The sequence below is a fragment of the Mesocricetus auratus genome, unplaced genomic scaffold (genome assembly GCF_017639785.1).
Source record: "Mesocricetus auratus isolate SY011 unplaced genomic scaffold, BCM_Maur_2.0 Super-Scaffold_100023, whole genome shotgun sequence".
In the NCBI taxonomy this organism is placed as follows: domain Eukaryota; kingdom Metazoa; phylum Chordata; class Mammalia; order Rodentia; family Cricetidae; genus Mesocricetus; species Mesocricetus auratus.
In genome coordinates this window covers 10,249,617-10,271,499 of record NW_024429204.1, presented here as the reverse complement: position 1 = coordinate 10,271,499, position 21,883 = coordinate 10,249,617, and the positions used below count along the sequence as shown (strand labels likewise).

Genomic DNA, 21,883 nt, shown 5'->3' with positions numbered 1-21,883 from the left:
TGATAATTAGTTCATTGGACACTAGTCTTCTGTTGAATGTGAAGTTGGTTAAAATTTTCCCACTATGTAGGCTTAGACTTTAAGCATGAAGGAGTAATGGATTTGGGGTGCCTTTTGTGTTTGGAGCATAGATGTTAAAAGTTGAAATACCATCTTGGAGGATTTTTCCTTTGATGAATATGTAGTGTCCTTTCCTATTTCTTTTGATTGGTTTTGGCTTGAAACCTATTTTGTTAGGTATGAATGTGCTAAAGCTGTTTGATTTATAGGTCCATTTGCTTGAAATATGTTTTTCCTACCCTTTACTCTAGTGCAATATTTATCCTTGATGTTGATGAGTGCTTCTTGTATGTAGCAGCAGGATGAATCCTGTTTTCACATCCAGTCTGTTATTCTGTGTCTTTTTATTGGGAAATTGAGAGCATTGATAATGAGAGAGATCAAAAACAATGATTGTTGATTCCCATGGTTTTGTTGGTGGTGGTGTTGATGTTGGTGGGTGGTTATATGTTTCAATTTGTGTGTGTGTGTGTGTGTGTGTGTGTGTGTGTGTATGTGCATGCACTTCCCTTCTTTTAATTTTGCTAATGTGAGATTATTTAGTTCTGTATTTTCACAGGTGGAGTAAGCCTCCTTTGTTTGGAGTTGTTACTCTAGCACCGTCTACAGGACTGTATTTGTAGACGCATATTGTTTAACTTAGTCTTTATGATGAATTATCTTACTTTCTCCATTTATGATGATTAAGAGCTTTGCTGAGTATAGTATTATGGCATCTGTGATATCCTAGAGTCTTCAGGGTGTCTTTCTAAGCCCTTACTGCCTTTAGTATCTCCATTGAGAAGTCAGGTGTAATTAAAATATTTCTGCTTTCCTGTGTTATTTGTTCTTTTCCCCTAGCAAATTTGATATTTTTTCTTTCTTCAGTATGTTGGTGTATTGATTATTATATGGGAATAGGACCATCTTTTCTGATCCTATTTAGTGTTCTTTATACTTCTTGTATTGTACGTTTATATACATTTCCTTCATAAGGTTAGGTAAATTTTCTTGTATTGTTTGTTGAAAACCTTTTCTGGGCCTTTGAGCTGAGTTTCTTTTCCTTCCTCTATATATCATTGTTCATAAATATAGCACTAATAGTCACAGGAGTTCCAGGCATACTGAAAACCAAAGAATGGGAACTTGTAAGAGCATTGGGGAAGTGGAATAATGCAAAAGAACGAAGAAAAGAGAATGGAGGAGGCAAGGAAAGAAAAAAAGAGTAAAGAATGAGAAAGTAAAGATAGTTTATAGAAATGACCCCTACAGAAATACATAATTGAAAATATTAAATGCCCAAAAATTCATATCAAGAAACCTTTAACTTTAATGATACATTCAAATGAAATAAATATATTATATATTTCTCCATATTATAATAAGTTAAACTTACATTTCACAAATATATTTGTTGTATCTGCATGAATAAATTATACATTTTAATTATTCATCAAAATTAAATTTGAAAATCATACAGTCTCTTAATTAACAATTTTCCAATAATTTCTGCTTCTTCTATTAATAGGAATAAGTATGAAACTGGTCTTATAAAAACTAATAACTGATCTAATAACAACTGAATAATAGACTTTAGCTGTATTAATATAATAGTTTATAGTCGTTTCTTATTTTAAATATAAAGAGAAACAACTTATCCTCAAGACTTCTGTAACCAATGCCATACAGTGGTGGCAGTTCCCTTGAACCCCAGCACTCGGGAGGCAGAAGCTGGTAAATCTCTGAGTTAGAGGCCAGCCTGGTCTACAAAGTAAGTTCTAGGACATCCAGAGCCGTAACAGAAAAACACTATCTTGAAAAGAAAAAAAACTTCTATAGCCAAAACAACAAGTCTCCTCATTGCCTCTTTATAGAGAAAATTATTATCAACTGGAAAACTTCCCTGTATCTAGAAGTTTTATTTATAAATGAATGCTGAGCCCCTTGGAATCAACATTCCTAATCAGTGAAAAATGTTGAAAGCATTGTGAGTACAAGGTAAGCAAATGACTAGAAGGACACTAGCTCCAACTGGAAGCCAGGGAATATTTTGCCACTTTCTAATTATGTTGTGAAAAGCTGTCACTGGAAGGTAGTTTGAATTGGATATCGATCTTTTTGTTCATAAATGAATATGTCTAGAGGAATTTCACTGAGACTTTGTTTGTTCCTACCTTGATACATACGAATTTTAACTAAATTAAACTAGGTACATGCAAAATTTGTTTGGTGAATGTTAAGAATGATTAAAATTATGTGATGACAGTAATGAGGAATAAATATGAAGAGATGGGAGAGATAAGAGGAGAAGGAGAGAGAGAGAGAGAGAGAGAGAGAGAGAGAGAGAGAGAGAGAGAGAGAGAGAGAGAGAGAGAAAGAGAGAGAGCGCTATGGACTTCTAAGGAATGCTGAGAAGGTGGGATACAGTTTTCCCAGATAAGTGCACACCAATTGGATATCCACTATTATTTGGTCAGCCTTGGAAAGAGGTTGTATATAAGAATTTAGATGAATTTATATGACAACAATTCATGAAATAAAAGAACATGAATTTGAATTAACTTAAAGAGGTGAACATGGCAGGGTTTATTAGGAAGAAATGGAAGTGAAATGATATAATAATTGTATTTTAATAATAATAAAATAAATTAAAAAGAGGACATATGGCAATAAACCCACATCCAATCAAGATTCAAGAATGTTGAAACAAATACAGACATCTTGTTATTCATCATATATTAAATGTACTTTAACTAATATAAAACAGGACATGAGCACACACACATATATAACACATTGAACATATTTATTTACTTCAATACCTACCATTGCTTTCTGAGGCAAATATTCAAAATTCTTTTTGTTCAGATTTAGTTAAGAATACTAAAATAATTTTTGCCTTTCACACCCTCAATAGCCAGTAGCATACCCACTGACAACAATCCCTAGCTCTTCAATCAAGTAGCTCCATTTTGTTGTGTGAGTTTGCTTTTATTTAAAAACACTGAATGCATCAGATTGAAAGAATTTTAAATTAAGCATCTTTATGACTTTCTGAGTTTATTGCCAAGTGTTATGTTATGTTGACTTAGTTAAGAACCCTCCCCACTTGCAGAAATGAGAGAAAAAAAAACACTGTTCTCTAGGGAACTTTGCAATATTTAAAAAGCTCTGAGTTCCCTGATCCCAAAACATTAGAAAACAATGGGTCAAAAGCACAAATTAGAAACAACAACAAAAATCTAATGCTTTATTCATGGGAACATTCCTCAAAGTGTATCTAAAAGGATGGCTTCTCATTCACAGTCAGGAATTTTGTCATATTTTTAACATTTTAAAACTCATAAATCGAAAAGATGAAGTAATAATCAAAGGTGACCAAAGAAAGTACAAATTCAATATCATATATAGAGGTGCAACTTCCCAGCTGGGCGTTGGTGGTGCATGCCTTTATACCAGCACTCAGGAAGCAGAGGCAGGTGGGTTCTGTAAGTTCATGGACAGCCTGGTCTACAGAGCTAGTTCCAAGACAACATCCAAAACAATACAGAGAAACCCTGTCTCAAAAAAAAGTGCAAATTCTCATGCAAATAAAACATCACCAAAAATATAAAATGATACTTTATAAAAATTGTAGGTGATTTTGAGAGTTCCCCATTTGATTAGTGTATTATATGAATTTTCTTCTGAGGTTTCAAAATTACTACAGTTCCCAACATGTGTTTTATTTCCTCACATGTGAGCAAATTTAAGGACCTAAAAGATGTCTTGCATTATTGCAGTTTGCATTGTCTTTGAGAAACTATCACAAAGTAATCACCAGATAATAGATGTTTAAAAAAAACCTCATTGCTTGTCAGAATTTTTAATAATATTGCTGTAATGTCAATGTATTTCTCTTTAGTTTGTGTGTTTGTGTGTGTGTGTGTGTTGAAGAAGATATTAAATGAAAAGACATAGATTGATAAAATCACTATTGCAAAATGACCATGATACCAAAGGCAATATATGGAACCAATTCAATGCCAGTAAAAAAAAATTCTACTAAATATTCTTCACAGAAATAGAGGGAGGAATCTCTAGAATTCCTAGATTCCTGCCAGCCAAAGTGAATCTGAACAAGAAGAACAATGCTAGAGTGATTCCCATACCTGTGTTTGTTCAATGTTATTACACACTAGATTGTCTTGCTATTTTCATTGCTGAATGTGCTACCTAAAATGTCATTTGAATACAGTAGTCAACTTCCACCCTGATATATGAGCACTGTTTTCAACTACTACCTTCAAGTGGAAATATTTCCTTTGAAAAGAAGAGGTATGTTGTGTCCCAAGACAGTAAAGAATTGTAGGAAGCACACAGAGCTCAGAAAATTATAAAATTCACAAGACTCCCCACCCTCATATATGTAAAAGCTGTAACCAAGTTCTCTGTATATGAGATTCTGATGGAACTACATGCAGGTTGGATAAAGAGCTCTAGGAATGCATCTTTGATTGGTTGCGGCCCATGAAGGATGGCTTTTTCAAATATGTATCAACCTTGGTGTAACCTATATTTCTATAACCAACACCAAATTGACTCACTGGTTCTCCAAGCTATACTTACATGGATTTGTTTCTTTGTTCTGTGGATATGTGGATGGTGCCCTATCGAAATGAATGGACCATTTTTCCATATCTTTCTAGGAAATGTCAAGCAATAAAATTGTTTACCAAATTTAGAAATCTCATCAGTAACAATTAAACTTTCCCTGTCATTTCATAGTCAGCTTTTTAATTTCTTACTTGAACTATGCTCTGCGTATTTATTAACCTCTTTCCAATCAAGCAAGCTCTTTCTTTTTCATGTCTTCATTCCCAAGGGTTCCATCTATGGTCTAAAAGTGATCTCAAGTATTGTGCTATCAATATCCACTAATAGCACTAATACAAGAGTAATACCCAACAGCTGTCTAATTGGACTTAATTCCACTCAACACGAGGTAAATCAGGCCACTACTGTTAACCTAGCCAGCCTCCCAGTGCCAGCAAATTAACGGACCTTACAAAAGAGTCTGCTACTGCCAATTTGCTAGACCAGCATAAATTCTTACTACATTCTAAATCTTATCCTGACACTCAGGTAAGTGAGGCTACCAGCCTTCATTAAAGAAGCCTTTCTGTCCAGGAAATGATGCCCATTGCAGGCACTGCAACTGAACTCAATTTGTAGATAAAAATTAATGGGGAAATCCCCTTCCCAGAGGATACATCTATATTAAACTTCCTGTATCAATGGCTCAGAGAACACAGCAGAAGAAGAGTTTGAAAGATTTTTAAGAGACAAAGCAACATGGAATTCCACTGTGAAACACACTCTCCTGGAGATGATTGTATAAACAGGAATTTTAAAAAATGCCCATATCAAAGGACATGTAAATATGAAAAGGAATTTGTTTCAAGGAGTCCCATCCTTAAACAAAGAACAATAGGCAACTGCTTGGAGAAGAAACTTGTTTGTACACACAAGCAATATAAACAGGCTTAGCACGATGCATTTATGTATTGGTGTACATACAATAATCAAATATGATATCAACTTGATGGGGATGGCAGGAGGGTAGAGCATACCTGGGAAGACCTGAAGGGAGGAAAAGGGGGAATAAATGATAGAATTCTATTTTGATTAAAAAGTCTCTAAATCTTCAAAAACAAAATGAGTTTGGTGATGACCTAATAATTACAGGTTACCCGTTACCATGTTGGAGCCTGAAAACCGCTGAGTTTATTTTTTTCATCTTAACCCCTCTCAAGTCTCTCACAGTTAACTTTACAGTATGAGCCAGGATGATCGTCATTGTATGTTTTCTGATTAAAGTTTCCCACAGCAAGCCGAAGGACACTAGGTAAATATTCAAATTTTGTTATCACATCTAATATCTGACAGTTTATAACAATAGTCTCCATCCAACCTCTGACACTTTATACACATCATAATATACACTCTTTGTATACATGTCTCAATATCTTTGGTGAAACAGTGATACATACGTCTGTTTGAAGCCCAAGCCCAAATGATTTACAGTTACTCCAGACTAGACTTTCTATTAGGGCTTAGTTTATGGAGTTAGCTGGATAAAACAGATGCAGTGCTGGAGAATTGTCCTTTAGGCATGATTAAATAATGAATATAAAAGAATGCATTTAAGAACAGAGTATTTGGAAAACAGTCATCCCAGGTGCTAAGTGTGAGAGAGTAATTTCTCATACTGTTTATTTTTCCTAAGAGTTTGTTGGATTGGAAAATCTGATAAGAAGTTTTTGGGCTGAGTCACTCAAAGGACAGCCATTCAGAATCAAACCTTTAAAAATAAACTTATCACGTCCTTGTCTTTTAAACCCCAACAGGTAATTGGATTCTGAGCTGTGTCATTGAACTTAGTTCTGGACAAGGACTGCTAGTGTGTTTATTCTTTGTGGGTCAGAAATGAGCTATGACTGATACAGGAAAAAAAATACAGAAAAAAGAAAAGAAATGTTAACCATCCAATAGAAGTCAGGAACAAAAGGATAATAAACTCATTCTAAAAGAATTATCCTCAAGCTCTTAAGTATTAGTGTGCCTTAACCCTTTCTATGGTTATCAATATTTGCAATATTAAAATATGTTAATGAAACTTCTTAGGTGCCCTTTAACTTCATACGTAGTTAATAATTTTATATGTTCAACTTGTTTGATAGCAATATCATATAGATCCTAAATAGTGCATACAGTTCAATCACTTATTTCTTTATGAGTTCATTAATTTTTTGATTCACCTTTCTGAATCCAAGTTCTATCACTTAGTGTTTGCACACAAAATATATTCAATTTCCCCTTTTTATTGAAAATATTTTTTCTCATTCAATATATTCTAAATACAATGTCCCCTCCCTCTGCTCCTCCCGATTCCTCCTTATATCCCTTACCATCCAGATCAGCTCCCTTTCTGTATCTCACTAAAGAATAAAATAGGTAAAATAAAAAAGAACAGGCTTCTTAGGATGACAACAAAACATTGCAGAATGAAGTACATATATCAAGATAAAACAAAACCAACACACAGATTTGGACAAGGAAAAGCAACAGAAGGAAAAGGACTTGAGAGCAGGCACAAGAATAACAGACTCACTCATTCATACACACTGGAGCCCCATCAAAAGGCTAAACCTGAAGCCGTAATACGTACACAGAGGATGCTACTGCAGACCCAGGTTGACCCTGAGCTGGCTGCTTCAGCCTCTGTGAGTTCATATGAACTCTGTTCAGTTTATTTGGAAGGCTTTATTCTTCTGGTGCCCCCCATTCCCTCGAGTTCTTATACTCTTTCTGTCTCCTCTCCAGCAAGGATCTCTGAGCTCTGATGGGCAGGATTTGATGGAGATATCCCATTTAGAGTTAAGTGTTCCAAGATCTCTCTCTCTCTCTCTCTCTCTCTCTCTCTCTCTCTCTCTCTCTCTCTCTCTCTCTCTGTCTCTGTCTCTCTCTCTTCTCTGTGTCTGTCTCTCTTCTCTCTCTCTGTCTGCCTCTGTAATATGTGATTGTGGGACTCTGTATTTGTTTGCAAGGAATATATGTACGCTGTTTTACAATAATGCAATAATGCATATAACATTTTTAAAAACCACCAGGGAAGTCTAGACTTTTACTATTGAAATGCTTGTAAGGTTGCAGAGAAAAATCTGGAAGTTCTACCTTTATAATTCATTTAAATCAAATTGCACAGGTAAATTTCTTAATATTTATGATTCACTGAAAGCTTGTTCTATAATTTTAAAGCTGGCTTGATCATTTTCTCTATTCATAAATGAGAAGTATATTAAATTTAAAAACTTAAGAATTAAACAGTTTAATATGTGAAACTTGCACCCACAGTATGTATTTGCTGTAAAATATTATGAAACTGAAAATTTTAAAACATAAAATTTTCTACAAAGTTCATTTTCTATTATTTTATTTTTAATTATATTTTAAACATTTATTTGTGTTTTAGAATATCACTTAATAATTTTTTGGTATTCATAACTCTTCCCCAACTCCTCCTAGATCTTCCCCGCCACCACACACCTGCGCATTCATATTATTCATATTCTTTCCATCTCTTAAAAACAAACAAACAACTGGGCATTGGTGATGCACGCCTTTAATCCCAGCACTCGGGAGGCAGAGGCAGGCTGATCTCTGTGAGTTCGAGGCCAGCCTGGTCTACAGAGGGAGTTCCAGGACAGCCTCCAAAACAATACAGAGAAACCCTGTCTTGAAAAAAACCAAAAAAAAAAAAAAAAACCAATCAAACAAACAAAAAACCACATTGGCTGATCACATGTGAGCATGGGTTCTGGTTTATCATGTTGATGGTATATCAAGCTTCTCTCCATTGAAGAAAACTCAATTCAACTCTTCTATGCTAGGACTTTGACTGACTTTGCTTCTATGCATTTTGTGTATGCTGTCACGGTCTCTGGGAGGGAGCTCGTATGTGCACGTGGACTCTTATGTATGAAAAATATACTGCTTTCTTGACATTCTTAACTGTCTCTGACTTTGACAGTCTTTTTTTTTTTTTTTTTGGTTTTTACGAGACAGGGTTTCTTTGTGTTGTTTTGGAGGCTGTCGGTCCAGCCCAGCCTCGAACTCACAGAGATCCGCCTGCCTCTGCCTCCCGAGTGCTGGGATTAAAGGCGTGCGCCACCACCACCGCCCGACATAGAACAATAAGCCTTTAGGGGAGGGAGGTGATATACACATTCCACTTTGGGCAAACACTGAAAAGTTCTTCGTTCTGCACACACTGAAAAGTATGCTTCTGTGTTGTACACCATTTGTTGCAAGAAGAAGCTTCTCCAGTGAGGATTGAGTGTAGCACTCAGATATGGATATAGTGATATGGCATTAGGTATCATTTACTTGGTATGTTCATTTGCCAGGAAATCATAGTAGGTTTTCCAATAAAGACCATGCCCTATATAGCCTTAGATTTTGGCATCAATAGCAGTGTTAGGTTTAGATTCCTTCATATTGTGCAGGTCCTAAGTCTAATAAAAATAGTGGCTGATTATTTCCATAACATTCATGAAGTTATTGCACCAGTAGGAACGCCTTGCAGGTCATTACTGGGGTTCCTGTAGGTGGGTGAGGTTATTATACATAGCATCCACCAGCATCATGCATGCTAGTCAGTAGAGATGAATCTTCCTGTTGAGTCCCAGCTAGATTTTGCTCTATGCTATGACATAAATATGCAGCATCTTCAGCAATAGCATCCATCTTCAAGTTGTAGAAGGTAAGCTGTACTATCAGCCACAGCTGGTCATGATAGAGAGAATCATTTGGTGACTGTTAGCCAAAACATCAAAAAGTTATAACCTACTTTCTATACGGGTCAGGTTCATTTAGTAGCACATCATGTCTAGTTGGGGTATTGTCTTAGTGTGTCTTCCTTTTTCTGGTAAATCAATATGTGTCTTCTATAGTAGTGGGTGTCCTCACGTCATATTTAATTGCACGTTCCTGTTAATTATCCTGCCCCATATTCACTCTTTTAACCTGTCCTATGTGTCTCCCCATTTAATCGCCCCATTTAATAAATTTGCCTTTATCCCTTTATACACTATACTCTCTTTCAGCTTTTGCTTGCAAGATCTACATTTCCCCCTGTTTATTTACTAGGTACCCATTGCTTCTTAGACATTTATGATTCCCCTTGTGAAAATCCAATATTTAGAATTCCATTCCATTTTTAATTGGGTTGTTTGCCTTCGTGGTGTATTTTCTTATTTTAGTTTTTTATATATTTCAAATATTAGTCCCTTATGGGATATTTAGTTGGTTTAAAACATTTCCCATTTTGCAGCCAGCCACTTTGTCTGAATGGACTTTTCAGTTTCATGAAGTCCCATTTATTAATTGTGTTCTTGGTACCTGTGCTATCAGTATTCAAATAACTGGGAAGACTGGACATCTCTTGCCACCAAGTGAAGCTTCCATTTAATGGGTTACATTTAATTGAATTGTTGGCCAAATGCCCCCCATGTATGCCCCGAATAGCACTGACTGTTGTCCAGACTATTGCTTGCTCTGCACAAACTGTCTCATAGTATTGCATTAAGATATTTATTTATTTGCTTATTTTGTATTGCAGGTCCTTTGCTGATACACTATACTATATGTTTATGTGTGAATGTATGTGTCTCTATCTACATGTTTCTTGTGGTTTTTCTTCTGTTTGCTAACTTGCTTTTTTTCCTATTCTATCCTGTTTTATTTTATTTTATTTCACTTTAATCAATATTCTTTATATCCCCATTTGCTCTGTGAGGAGAAATAGAAAGAGTGTGGAGTCATGGAGGAGAGGAAGTGTAAGGATCTTGGAGGAGTGTGGAGTTGGAAAACTGTAATTAGAATATATTATATGAAAGTAATCTATTTTCAATAAAAACTGAAAAATATATGTTAATTACACAGTGTACATACACAAGACTTTATTACTCCAGTTCTTTATTTGGCTATTATATGTATGTTCAATTCTCAGCATTGCAGCTCAGTCCAGGGTCTTCCAGCAACTTCTGAAGGACTGGGTAAATTACAATACACACCATAGGACTGAATGGACTTAAGACTTTAGATAATAATGGTATCCATAATATATGTGGCTGCTCTCTTTTTCAGTAAGTAAGTAAGAGAAAGCAAAGGAAAAACTCATAATCTAAAGAGGGTTCAGGTTTGTCTAGGTCAGCTACCTGTGACTTTTCTTCGTTTCCAAAAGCCTTCATTGTGGTAGTAATGGGATTTCAGTGTGATGCCGACAGATAAACCTTTGTCATTAGAGATAGTTCAGTAGGTAAGAATGCTTCCTGTTCCTACATGAGGGTCTCAGTTCAAACACCCAGCATCCATGGAAAACTGCCGGCCTGGACAAATGTGCTTGAAACATAAATGTGATTCCAGGAGACAGGAGGATTGCTCTGGTGAGCTGACCTTCAGCCCAGCTTCAAGTTCAGGACAGACCCTGTCATAGGGAATAAGGCAGACAGTCAGACACCCAATGTCCTCGTGTGGTCTCTTCACTTTCCTGCATGTATATGTAGTCTACCATGAATAAAGGCAGAATGTCGTGTCATAATCATGAATGCAACATGCCACAGTCCTCTTTGAAGCAACCCATTTTGTGATACCTGCTTTCAGAACTCATTTGGAGAATTGTAGAAGTTAGTTAAAACGTAACCATTTTGGTGATCACATATCTTTGTCTTCTGCTGTCACTGTAAATTTCTCTACTCAGGACCCCCTTCTACTCAAAAAAATATTCATGAGGCTTCAGCCACACATGTGTGTGAATCAAATATTTTCAGATAAATCAATCATAATGAGAATTAACTTTAAGCAGTTTTCTGGTTCATATATATTATCATCATAAAAGAGAAATGAAAATTTGCCTGCTAATATGAAGTGCTTGTTTAGTTTTACATAAAAGTTAGGCCTTGGCTGTATATTTGTTACTGAAGAACATAGCACAAGCACAAGTTCAAGTAGTAGCACTGAAGGCTCTTAATTTTATGTAGGTTTTAATAATAAATAATACTTAATAGTGATTCATATATTTACTCAGTCTTAAAATGCAGAGATCCCTCACAATAAAAATGTTTTGCAAACACAATAAAAAATATGCACTGTGCAAACAAAAACTGGGTTTAAAGTACAAAATTGATATGATCTCTGTAACAAACTTGTGCCAGTTTCTTCCCATGTGTAGTTTTCAGAATATGAATGAATATTAAATATTTCTAATGAAGCCATTATTAGTCACAAAATATAATTGAATTATGACTTTCTTAGTAGTTATCACTCAGAAACTGTTTATTATTTTTGGTCAAATTCACATATTAAGATGTTATATTCTAAAAATATGTTTTTTTCCAAACTGGATTTATTAACATCTTGTATTCTTTCTTCTTTAGGCCCAATTTACACTTACTATATTTTTTTTGTTTTATGATTGTTTTTCTCTTAGTATGACAGGACATATTTATATGAAATACATTTCCTCATCTACACTTTCTACTATGTATTTTGTTTAGTTGCATTAAAACCTGCCTCCTCCCTAAACTGCTTAGCTGAAGCTTTAAGAGAAAAAGAAGCTAAAAATATACAATGGAAAAAAAAGCTTCTTCAACAAATGGTGCTGGCATAACTGGAGGCTGGCATGTAGAAGAATGTGGATCGATCCATGTTTATCGCCATGCACAAAACTTAAGTCCAAATGCATCAAAGACCTCAAAATAAATCCAGCCACATTGAACCTCTTAGAAGAGAAAGTAGGTGGTACCCTTGAATGAATTGGTACAGGAGAGAGCTTCCTGAACATAACACCAGTAGCACAGACAGTGAGATCTACAATTAATAAATGGGACCTCCTGAAACTGAGAAGCTTCTGTAAGGCAAAGAACACAGTCAGCAAGACAAAAAGGCAGCCCACAGAATGGGAAAAAATATTCACTAACCGCACATCTGACAGAGGGTTGATCTCAAAAATTTACAAAGAACTCAAGAAGCAAGTCTCCAAAACACACCAAAGGATCCAATTAAAAAGTGGGCTGCAGAACTAAATAGAGAATTTTCAATAGAGGAGTCTAAAATGGCTGAGAGGTGAAAGGGCTCAACATCCTTAAGCCATCCAGGAAATGCAAATCAAAACAACTCTGAGATACAATCTCACTCCTGTCAGAATGGCTAAAATAAAAAACAACAATGACAATTTATGCTGGAGAGGATGTGGTAAAAGGGGAACACTCTTCCATTGCTGGTGGGAGTGCCAACTTGTTCAGCCACTTTGGAAATCAGTATGGAGATTCCTCAGAAAAATGGGAATAAACCTACCCCAAGACCCAGCAACTCCACTCTTAGGCATATATCCAAAAGATGCCCATTCATACAACAAGGATGTCTGTTCCACTAAGTTCATAGCAGCATTATTTGTAATAGCCAGAACTGGGAAGCAACCTAGATGACCCTCAACCGAAGAGTGGATAGAGAAAATGTGGTATATTTACATAATGGAGTACTATTCAGCAGAAAAAAACAATGGAATCCTGAGATTTGCAGGCAAATGGATGACACTAGAAGAAACCATTCTGAGTGAGGTAACGCAGTCACAAAAAGAGAAACATGGCATGCATTCTCTCATATATGGATTTTAGACATAGATCTGGGGAGTGCCAGCCTACAATCCCATGGCCAGAGAGTCTGGGAAACAGAACCTTCATTCAGTGGCTGATGGAAGAAGAGGCAGACTCCCACGGCTACGCACTGAGCTGAACTCAAGAAAGCCAGTAACAGAGAGGGAGGACTGATGAACAAAGGGTTAAGACTGGGCTGGTTTAACCCCCAGAAATAGCTGACCTGACAAGGGTTAACTCTTGAATCCCATACTAATGCCTGGGAATCCAGAATGGGACTGATCAAGACCCCCTGAATATGGGTGTCAGTGAGGAGGCCTAGGTAATTTATTGAGCCTTGGGCAGTAGATCAGTACTCATCCCGAGTGTACACACGGACTTTGGACTCCCATCCAACAATGTGAGATCCACTCTCACCCTGAACTCTTGGGGGAGGGTCTAGGCCCTGCCCTGGATGAAATGACTATGGACACCCCCATGGAGGGCCTCCCCCTCCCTGGGGAAATGAGGGTATATTGGGGGGGGTGGCCGGAGGGCACAGGAGGAGGGGAGGAAAATGGAGAGGAACCTGGAACTGACTTGTGAAGCAACCTTGTTTCTAATTTAAATTTAAATTTAAAAATAAATAATAATAAAATAAAAAAACCTGCATTGTCACAGAGGTGTGGGACTTTCTTTCTTGGTCGTTGACATTCTTCTTTCATTTTGAGATTATTTGTGTTCAGAACAGTGGTGAAGTTCAATTACTTAGGATCTTGGTGTTCAAACCTAAAGGAAAGGTTAGATTTAAACACAGGCAGTAGTCATATAGGATATTTTATTTATGATCCATGAAACTCAGAGCCTGCGGTGGCCTTTCCAGCTTTCTTCATTCAGTAATACCACCATCCTTTGAATCTTGTTTCAACCTTCAACCTCACTGACTTTTTTCACTGCAGTAGAGCTGCTGTGAGCTTCATAACTGAGTGAAGTGTCAGTTCAATGCATTACCAGGTATCAGAAGGAAAGGGATAGAATAAAATTTGATGAAATAGACACTGGTGTGCCTAATACTTTGCTACTTAGGTTTTCGCTTAATTATGTTTCACAGTAGTTTTTTAAATATGTGAGTGATAAAAAGAAACATAGTTTTATAATGACATATATACATAGTTCCTTTTTTCCCTAAAATGTAACTTAAGCAGATCAAGATGTTGATATCAGGTTAAATAATTAAAGCTTAAATGTAAACAAAATAGAGTGAGAAATATTTTAAGAGATAAATAAGGCTGCATTCCTATACTTGGATCATTCATACACCTTCTGGAATGTTAGTGAGGATGAAATGCAACCCACAGGATATACACTACCAGCCTTTTTCAGTGACAATGCTACACTTTCCAGCCTACCACCTAGTTTAGTCCTAAGAGAAAGGCAGTGTCTTCCTCTTTCACCAGCTTTAGACAAACATCTGGAGTGTGTCTGTTTTATTTTTTCTTCACTCCTTTTTATTGTCTTTTTCTGGTGACCTGAAAGACCCCTCAGATGGGGATGTCTTCTGTAAGTATATTTCTATGTTTCTCTTATTCTCTGATAAATAAAACACTGTGGCCAATAGGGCAGCAAGATAGGCAGGTCTAGGAGATGAGGAGGATTCTGAGAGGTGTAGGCAGAGAGCAGTTGCTATGTAGGATGCCAGAGAAATAACAGGTACCGGATCTTTCCTGGTAAGATAAGACCATGTGGAAATACTTAGATTTACTGAAATAGGTTAATAATTAAGACAGGTCTAGCCAATAATAATCCCTAGTCATAGTCCAACAGTACTATAATTAATATAAGTCTCTGAGTATTCATTGGGGGCAAGGTGGCTTCGGGACCAGGCTGGCGGCATAGAATGCTCATAACACTCCTCCCAGTGCTCAGTCTTCAACTGGTAATTTCCCAAAGAGCCCCTGGGCTTTATGGAAGTCTTTACTCCTTGCCTTAATGTCCTTGGCTCTTTGTTTGCAGTTCCGTGATTGGTTTTGGTTGTTTGCTTCCTGTATTTGGCATCCTTAGAGTCCTCATGTTGGCTATGCCCTTTTGTTACCTTAGTCTATTTTCTATTACTGATTCATGTTGCCCAGGAAGTGGGATCAAGGCATAAGTAAGATGGAACAAATTAAAAGTCACTGTTGAAAATCGTTTTGCGTGTCTAAGCTTCCTCCATTTTAATACTAATAACCTTGTGGCTGATGTGATTTGTTCTTCTTGTTTAGATAACAGAGTTCTGGTTATGATAAATACTATCTATTCTTTAGTTTTCAAAGTGTTGTTTATTATTATTATCACTTGTAGGAGGAAATAGTACTCCGCCATTAGCCATTTGACTTATTAGAGGCTCATACAGATGAGGTAATAAAAGGAAGGTTTACCACACTGCTAACCACACTCACTTTGGGTGCGACTAAATACATAGATGGACATAGGCAGTGAACTACGTCACTAGCCAGGCCCACTTTTGGGCATGACTAGGGGCATTACGGAGGAGGGAATAAAAGACTGAGCAGCAGAATGTCTCGTTCTCTTTCCGGCTTCCAGTTTGGTGATGGAAAAATACTCGGCTCATCAATACTTATACTTTCAGTAAGTGTGCCGTTTATCATTGCAGCATCAATCGCTATAGTGACAATAACATCACACCACTGTGTCATTCACAGTTATGATGATGGCTCATTCATTCTAGCCAGTCTGATACGTGTCTACACAGTTCTCCCCTTATTAGAGGATTGCATGGATGATTCATCAACAAAAATGTCAGGCAAAACAGGAAACACATTTGAGGATTAAGATGATTTAGGAATTGACCCCACTCCTGAGTGACTCAATCTTCTTCAATTAAGATGGTGATCAAAACATCAGGGAGGGCAGTAGACTAAGAATATAAAAGCATATAATTGCCCAGTGAATCACAAAAGTAAATCTATGAACCACAATGTCTACAGCAAGATTCTTGAAACATAAAAACGAGCCAATACTATGTCAACACTCCCAGCTTTCTCTATTTCCTCCCACAAAGAACCAGAAAAAGACAAATATATTCTTTAACCAATCTTAAGTAGTAGCCTTCTTCAACTGAGTCTTGTTTTTTTTGGTTTTGTTTTGTTTTTTGTTTTTTGAGACAGAGTTTCTCCGTGTATCTTTGGTACCTATCCCAGGCTGGCCTCAAACTCACAGAGATCCACCTGCCTCTACCTCCCGAGTGCTGGGATTAAAGGAGTGTACCAACAACACCTGGCTCAATTCAGTCTTAAAATTTCTTATAACAATAATCTCCATTTAGATCATATATAAATCTATCTTAAATGTTGTTTAATGGTTTGTATTTACTAAATGTGGCAATGGGTTTCATATCAAGTATATCATGGACCCTTGCATTCCCTTTTACTCTTTATTTTTATTTAAATTAAAAATAAGCCTGCCTCACATGTCAATCCCAGCTGCCTTTCCCTTCCCTCATCCCCAGACCCCACCTACTCCCCATCCCATCCCTATTTGACTCTCCAGGGAGGGTGAAGGCCTCCATGGGGAATCCCCAAAGTCTGTTATATCATCCAGGGCAGGACCTAGGTCCTTCCCCTGTACTCAGGCTGAGAGAGCATCCCTCCATATGGAATAGGCTCCCAAAGTCCATTTTATACAATGGAAAAATACTGATCTACTACCTGAGGCCCCATACATTGCCAAGGACTCCTCATTGACACCTATGTTCAGGGGGTCTGGATCAGTCCCATGCTGGCCTCTCAGTCATCAGTCTGGGGTCCAAGAGCTCCCCCTTGTTTAGCTCAATTGTTTCTGTGGGTTTCACCTGTCTGTTTTTTGACCCATTTGCTCATCCCTCCTCCCTCTCTGCAACTGGGTTCCAGAAGTTCAGTTCAGTGTTTAGCTGTGGGTGTCTGCCTCTGCTTCCATTAGCCACTGGATGAAGGCTCTAGGATGGCATATACGGTAGTTGTCAATCTCATTATTGTGGAAAGGCATTTAAGGTAATCTCTGCACAATTGCTGAGATCGCCAGTTAATGTCATCCTTTTAGACCTCTGGAAATCTGCCTAGTGCCAGATCTCTCCTCAAAACTACAATGGCTGCCCCTATTATGGTATGTCTCATTGTGCTCTCCCATATTATTCCCCAGACTCAACCTTCCTGCTTCCCCATTTCCTCTTATCCCCTCCTCTTCTCCACCCTCTTTTTCTCTCAGCTTACTCTCGCCCCCCCCCATCCTCCCAATCAGCTTAGGAGATCCTGTTCCCTTCCCCTTCTGCATGTCTCCCTTAGGATCCTTACTGTTTCCCAGCCTCTCTGGAAGTGTGGATTGTAGGCTGGCAATTCCCTGCTCCCTGCATAAAATCCATATATGATTGAGCACATACCATGTTTGTCTTTTTGTGACTGGGTTACCTCACTCAGGATGGTTTCTTCTAGTGCAATACATTTGCCTACTAATTTCAAGATTCCATTTCTATATTCTGCTGAGTAGTATTCCATTGTGCAAATGTAGCACATTTTCTCTATCCACTCTTGAGTTGAAGGGCATCTAGATTGCTTCTAGGTTCCGGCTATTACAAATAATGCTGCTATGAACATGGCTGAACAGATGTCCTTGTTGTATGAATGTGTATCTTTTGGGTAGATGCCTAAGAGTGGAATTGCTGGATCTTGTGGTAGACTGATTCCCATCACCCTGAGGAATCTCCAAACTGATTTCCAAAGTGGCTGTACAAGTTGTCACTCTCACCAGCAGTGGAGGAGTGTTCCCTTTTCTCCACATCCTCTCCAACATAAACTGTCATTGGTGTTTTTTATTTTAGTCATTTTGACAGACGTAAGATAGTATCTCAGAGTTGTTTTGATTTGCATTTCCCTGATGGCTAAGCATGTTGGGCATTTTCTTAAATGTATATTGACCATTTTAGACTCCTGTATTGAGAATTCTCTATTTAGTTCGGTACCCCACTTTTTAATTGGATAATTCATTCACTCTATTAATTCATTTGGAATTTAATATAAAATCTAGTGTAATTATGCTGCTTCTGCAGTTAAAAACTTAATTCCCTATCTCACAAGTATTATTTCACTCTCACTCCCTAAAATAATCCTAACAAATTTCTCCCACTAAGTTGCCTCTGACATTCTGTTGTTGATATGGAATGTGCTAATGATAAAAGAAGCCTGGAAATAATTAAAAAAAAAACAACACAGGACCCTGGACCACAGTGCAATGAGCTGTGATCTTTCAACACAATTGAGTGTGCCTCTCATTCCAATGGAAATTTTACATAGCATATTGGAAAAAATGATAATTATAATCCTGGCTGTATAAGTGAATAAGCATAATATCTATATGCAGGTACATTATCTATATAAATCTGTTGATAATTTTTTTTTAAAAATTGAATTCAGTGTAATATCCTTTGTAGCTATGTGCTGCGATTTATGTAACTTTTTTCAGATGTAACTTTTATGTATTGCAAAACCTTCTCTAAGAGTAAAACAAGAAAAAATGTAATAGATTTTCCACATCCTTGATCAGCACTTTACCCCATGGAAACCAAAGATGTGTGTGCTTAGTGAACTTAATCCACTAAGGCATATTTCCAAGGATATTGTCTTTTGTACTTGAAGTTTATGTTAAACTTTTGAATAAGTTACAAGGACACACAGTTTTGAAAATCTGTTACTCGGTTAATTATAAATACTGAATTCAGTCCATTCCAACCTGCCTTGTTGCATGCATTTTTATGATTAGTAAAACATTCCAACACTACAGCAGACAAGATTTTGCAATTACAATTATGTTTTCAAAATCACTAATTCTCTTCCATTTTAATATTATAAATATCAATTCACTAATAAAGTACATTGAACAGTTATTTTTTTCAAATCATTCCTGCATATATTGTCATATTTTATGCTTTCAGTTGTAACAGAGACACACTTATTTATCTACAGGGACCAACTGGCAAGCTCATCCTAATGACTGCCTTGCTTCAAATTCTACAAGAAAGGGAAATAAGGATATTCTAACTTCATGAACACTAACATTAGTTCATCACCAAAAATACTTACTTTGCTTTTTAATCCAAGTCACAAAGATCAAAAAATGTGCATAAAAGACAAAACAAATGCTGGTTTCTCAGACTGATGGTAATTTTAATATTATTCAGATAGATGACTTTACAGTTCTCAGATTCATTCTGCTTATATTGTGTTCTGTAACTGTAAGGGAAACTGAATTCAACACTGAACATCCTTCAACATCCAGATCAAGAATTCTACATGGAAACTATACAGTTCTATGAATGTTCCAGTGTTTATTGGTAAAGATAATTTCCCAGTTTGTTACATTCAGCATATATTATTAAAAATTAAATATCATGTTAGAAAAGTGGTTCAGTGGTTACTTACAGTACCTGCTTCCAAGTAAGATGACCTGATGACGGGAATCCCCATCATCCGTTGTGGGGGTCAGAATGTACTTGCACAAGTTGTTGGGTGTCCTCTACATGAGTTTTTTGCATCACCTATAGATAAAATAAATAAATAAATGTATAAAATGTATTTACAAACCTCTGTAGTCAAAATACATTGTCATAGGGTTTTCTGTAATATATTGATCAGTGAGAGGAGCCATCAGGAACAATAAACAATGACTTGAAATCATAAGACATAGTCACCATTCAGAAGAGCTCTCTCCTCCTGAATTTGAATATGCTAATGTTGTAAAATCTCTAACCCTCATTCTTTGCTCCAGGTTTACATAGAGTTTAATGAAGTTTAAGTTCTCCTGCTTCCCTTTCTCAGTTCCATGCAAAATTTGGATGACTCCATGTTTTGTGGGCTTCCCTGTTCTGATTTGCAGAACTTGAAGCCATTAGGCTGATTAGAATACTGCTACAGTTCTGGTTTCAGTCTTCGGAGATTTTGAGCAGAGATGTCTAAGTCACTGTTTTCTGGCTAAATAAAAATTCTATCTCTGTGATCACAATGTTTCCTTACTTTATCTTCAACCTGTGCTAGTTAGAAAAAGTAAATGAATTGTGAAAAATGAACAAATCTTCATGTTAACATTACTAACAAGTTTTCAAAACATTACACAGAAATAAACACATTATCCTTATGATTAGATTGAAAGCTAAAGGCTGTGTTTTCCATTTAGGTGAAACATTTCTTCTTACAAGGAAGAATGAAGTCTCCAAGACAAAGGAAGCTCACCAACGTTAAGAGCGTCTAGAGACAATTTCTCCAGGAAAGAACTATGTGGATTTCTTGAGTCGTCATCTATGCTAGGAAGGGTTTACTGGGCTCCAGCTTTGACTTGTCCTTTTTATTGGAAGTAACTCCTCACTTCTGCACCTATAAGTAATCCTAATAGATGCATTTGTTCTTGTAAGACTTATATAGGAACACTTCTGTGGTGTATCGTTGGTGCCTTATCTGGTGTTAATGGCTTTGTTCTCTCCAAGTGAAAGGTCATACATTAGGTCTCTTAAAAAAAAAAAAAGAACATAGTTTGTTTCTATAATGCAAGTTTATTCCCATTGACTGTTATATTGATCAACCACAGAAGAACAGAGGTGGACTCATGACTTAAAATGAGAGCTAGAAAGAGGAAATATAACGATGCATTCCCTACTGAGAGGAAAATAAGCTTGATAAATCTACACAATCAAATTATCCTGAATCCATCAAACAGCAAAGCTTTGCATAAACATAATTTTCAGACAAGATAATCTCACATTTGCTATTCACAGAGGTGACAACAAGTGAAGTGGAAAAATCTGAATTTTTTTAAAAGACACTCTTGGATGCTAACTTCATATGTCGTGTCAGATTACATTAGGAAAGCATCTACTTATAGTAGGACCTTGAACTCACCTGGGAAATTCTCAAAAGACATTTGGACACTTACAGGATAATGACAATATTCAAAAATTGAATTCCTCTTGAAAAAGAGGTAATCAAATTTTAGTAAGCAAAGATGGGTTTTATTGTGAATTTTTTTTATAAATACACCATCATATTTTTTTAAATCATCCTCTTATTTTCCTCCATCATCTTTCCTTTTCCCCAGTTGCTGTCTCTTCGCTCACTCCAAACAGCTTCCAATTCTGTGTAAAGACACATTTTCTTTACTTTTTACGTGCACTTTTACATCTCTTCCTCCCTTTTCATAATCCCTTTGTAGATTCATCATACACACACACACACACACACACATCATATAAATCAACAGCCCACAAATTAAAGAAAATATGTTATTACATTTTTGTGTCTGCCTTACTTCACTGAAAAAAAACTCTACTTGCTTAAGATGTCCTGCAGTTAAAACTTGATTAATTAGATATATATATATAAATATAATAAACATTCACTTGATCACAAACCAAGACAAAGAATTACAGACTACTAAGGAATGCTGAGATTGAGAGGAAGCCATCTTTTTCCACAGGGAAGAGTTCTTCAGTTGGTTCACCAATAACAACTGTTCAGCCATAACATCATATACATACAAATAACATTATAGAGACTGAGCCCATTGTATTTATGTATTTTAGAAAATGTATATATGGATTGAAGGCCTGCTGTTTGGGAAGAGTTGAGGGAAAGAAGGGGAAACTAAAATGA

The 21,883-nt window shown here is 36.6% G+C and overlaps 1 long non-coding RNA gene across 1 annotated transcript in view; it reads left to right on the top strand.

Moving 5' to 3' along the window:
* LOC121133727 overlaps positions 1-21,467 on the top strand; it is a 28,622-nt gene extending 7,155 nt beyond the window's left edge. Inside the window, exon 3 of the long non-coding RNA XR_005870701.1 lies at positions 20,415-21,467. This is a non-coding gene — a long non-coding RNA (uncharacterized LOC121133727). The remainder of the gene's footprint in view (positions 1-20,414) is intronic.
* The last annotated feature ends 416 nt before the right edge of the window (positions 21,468-21,883 follow it).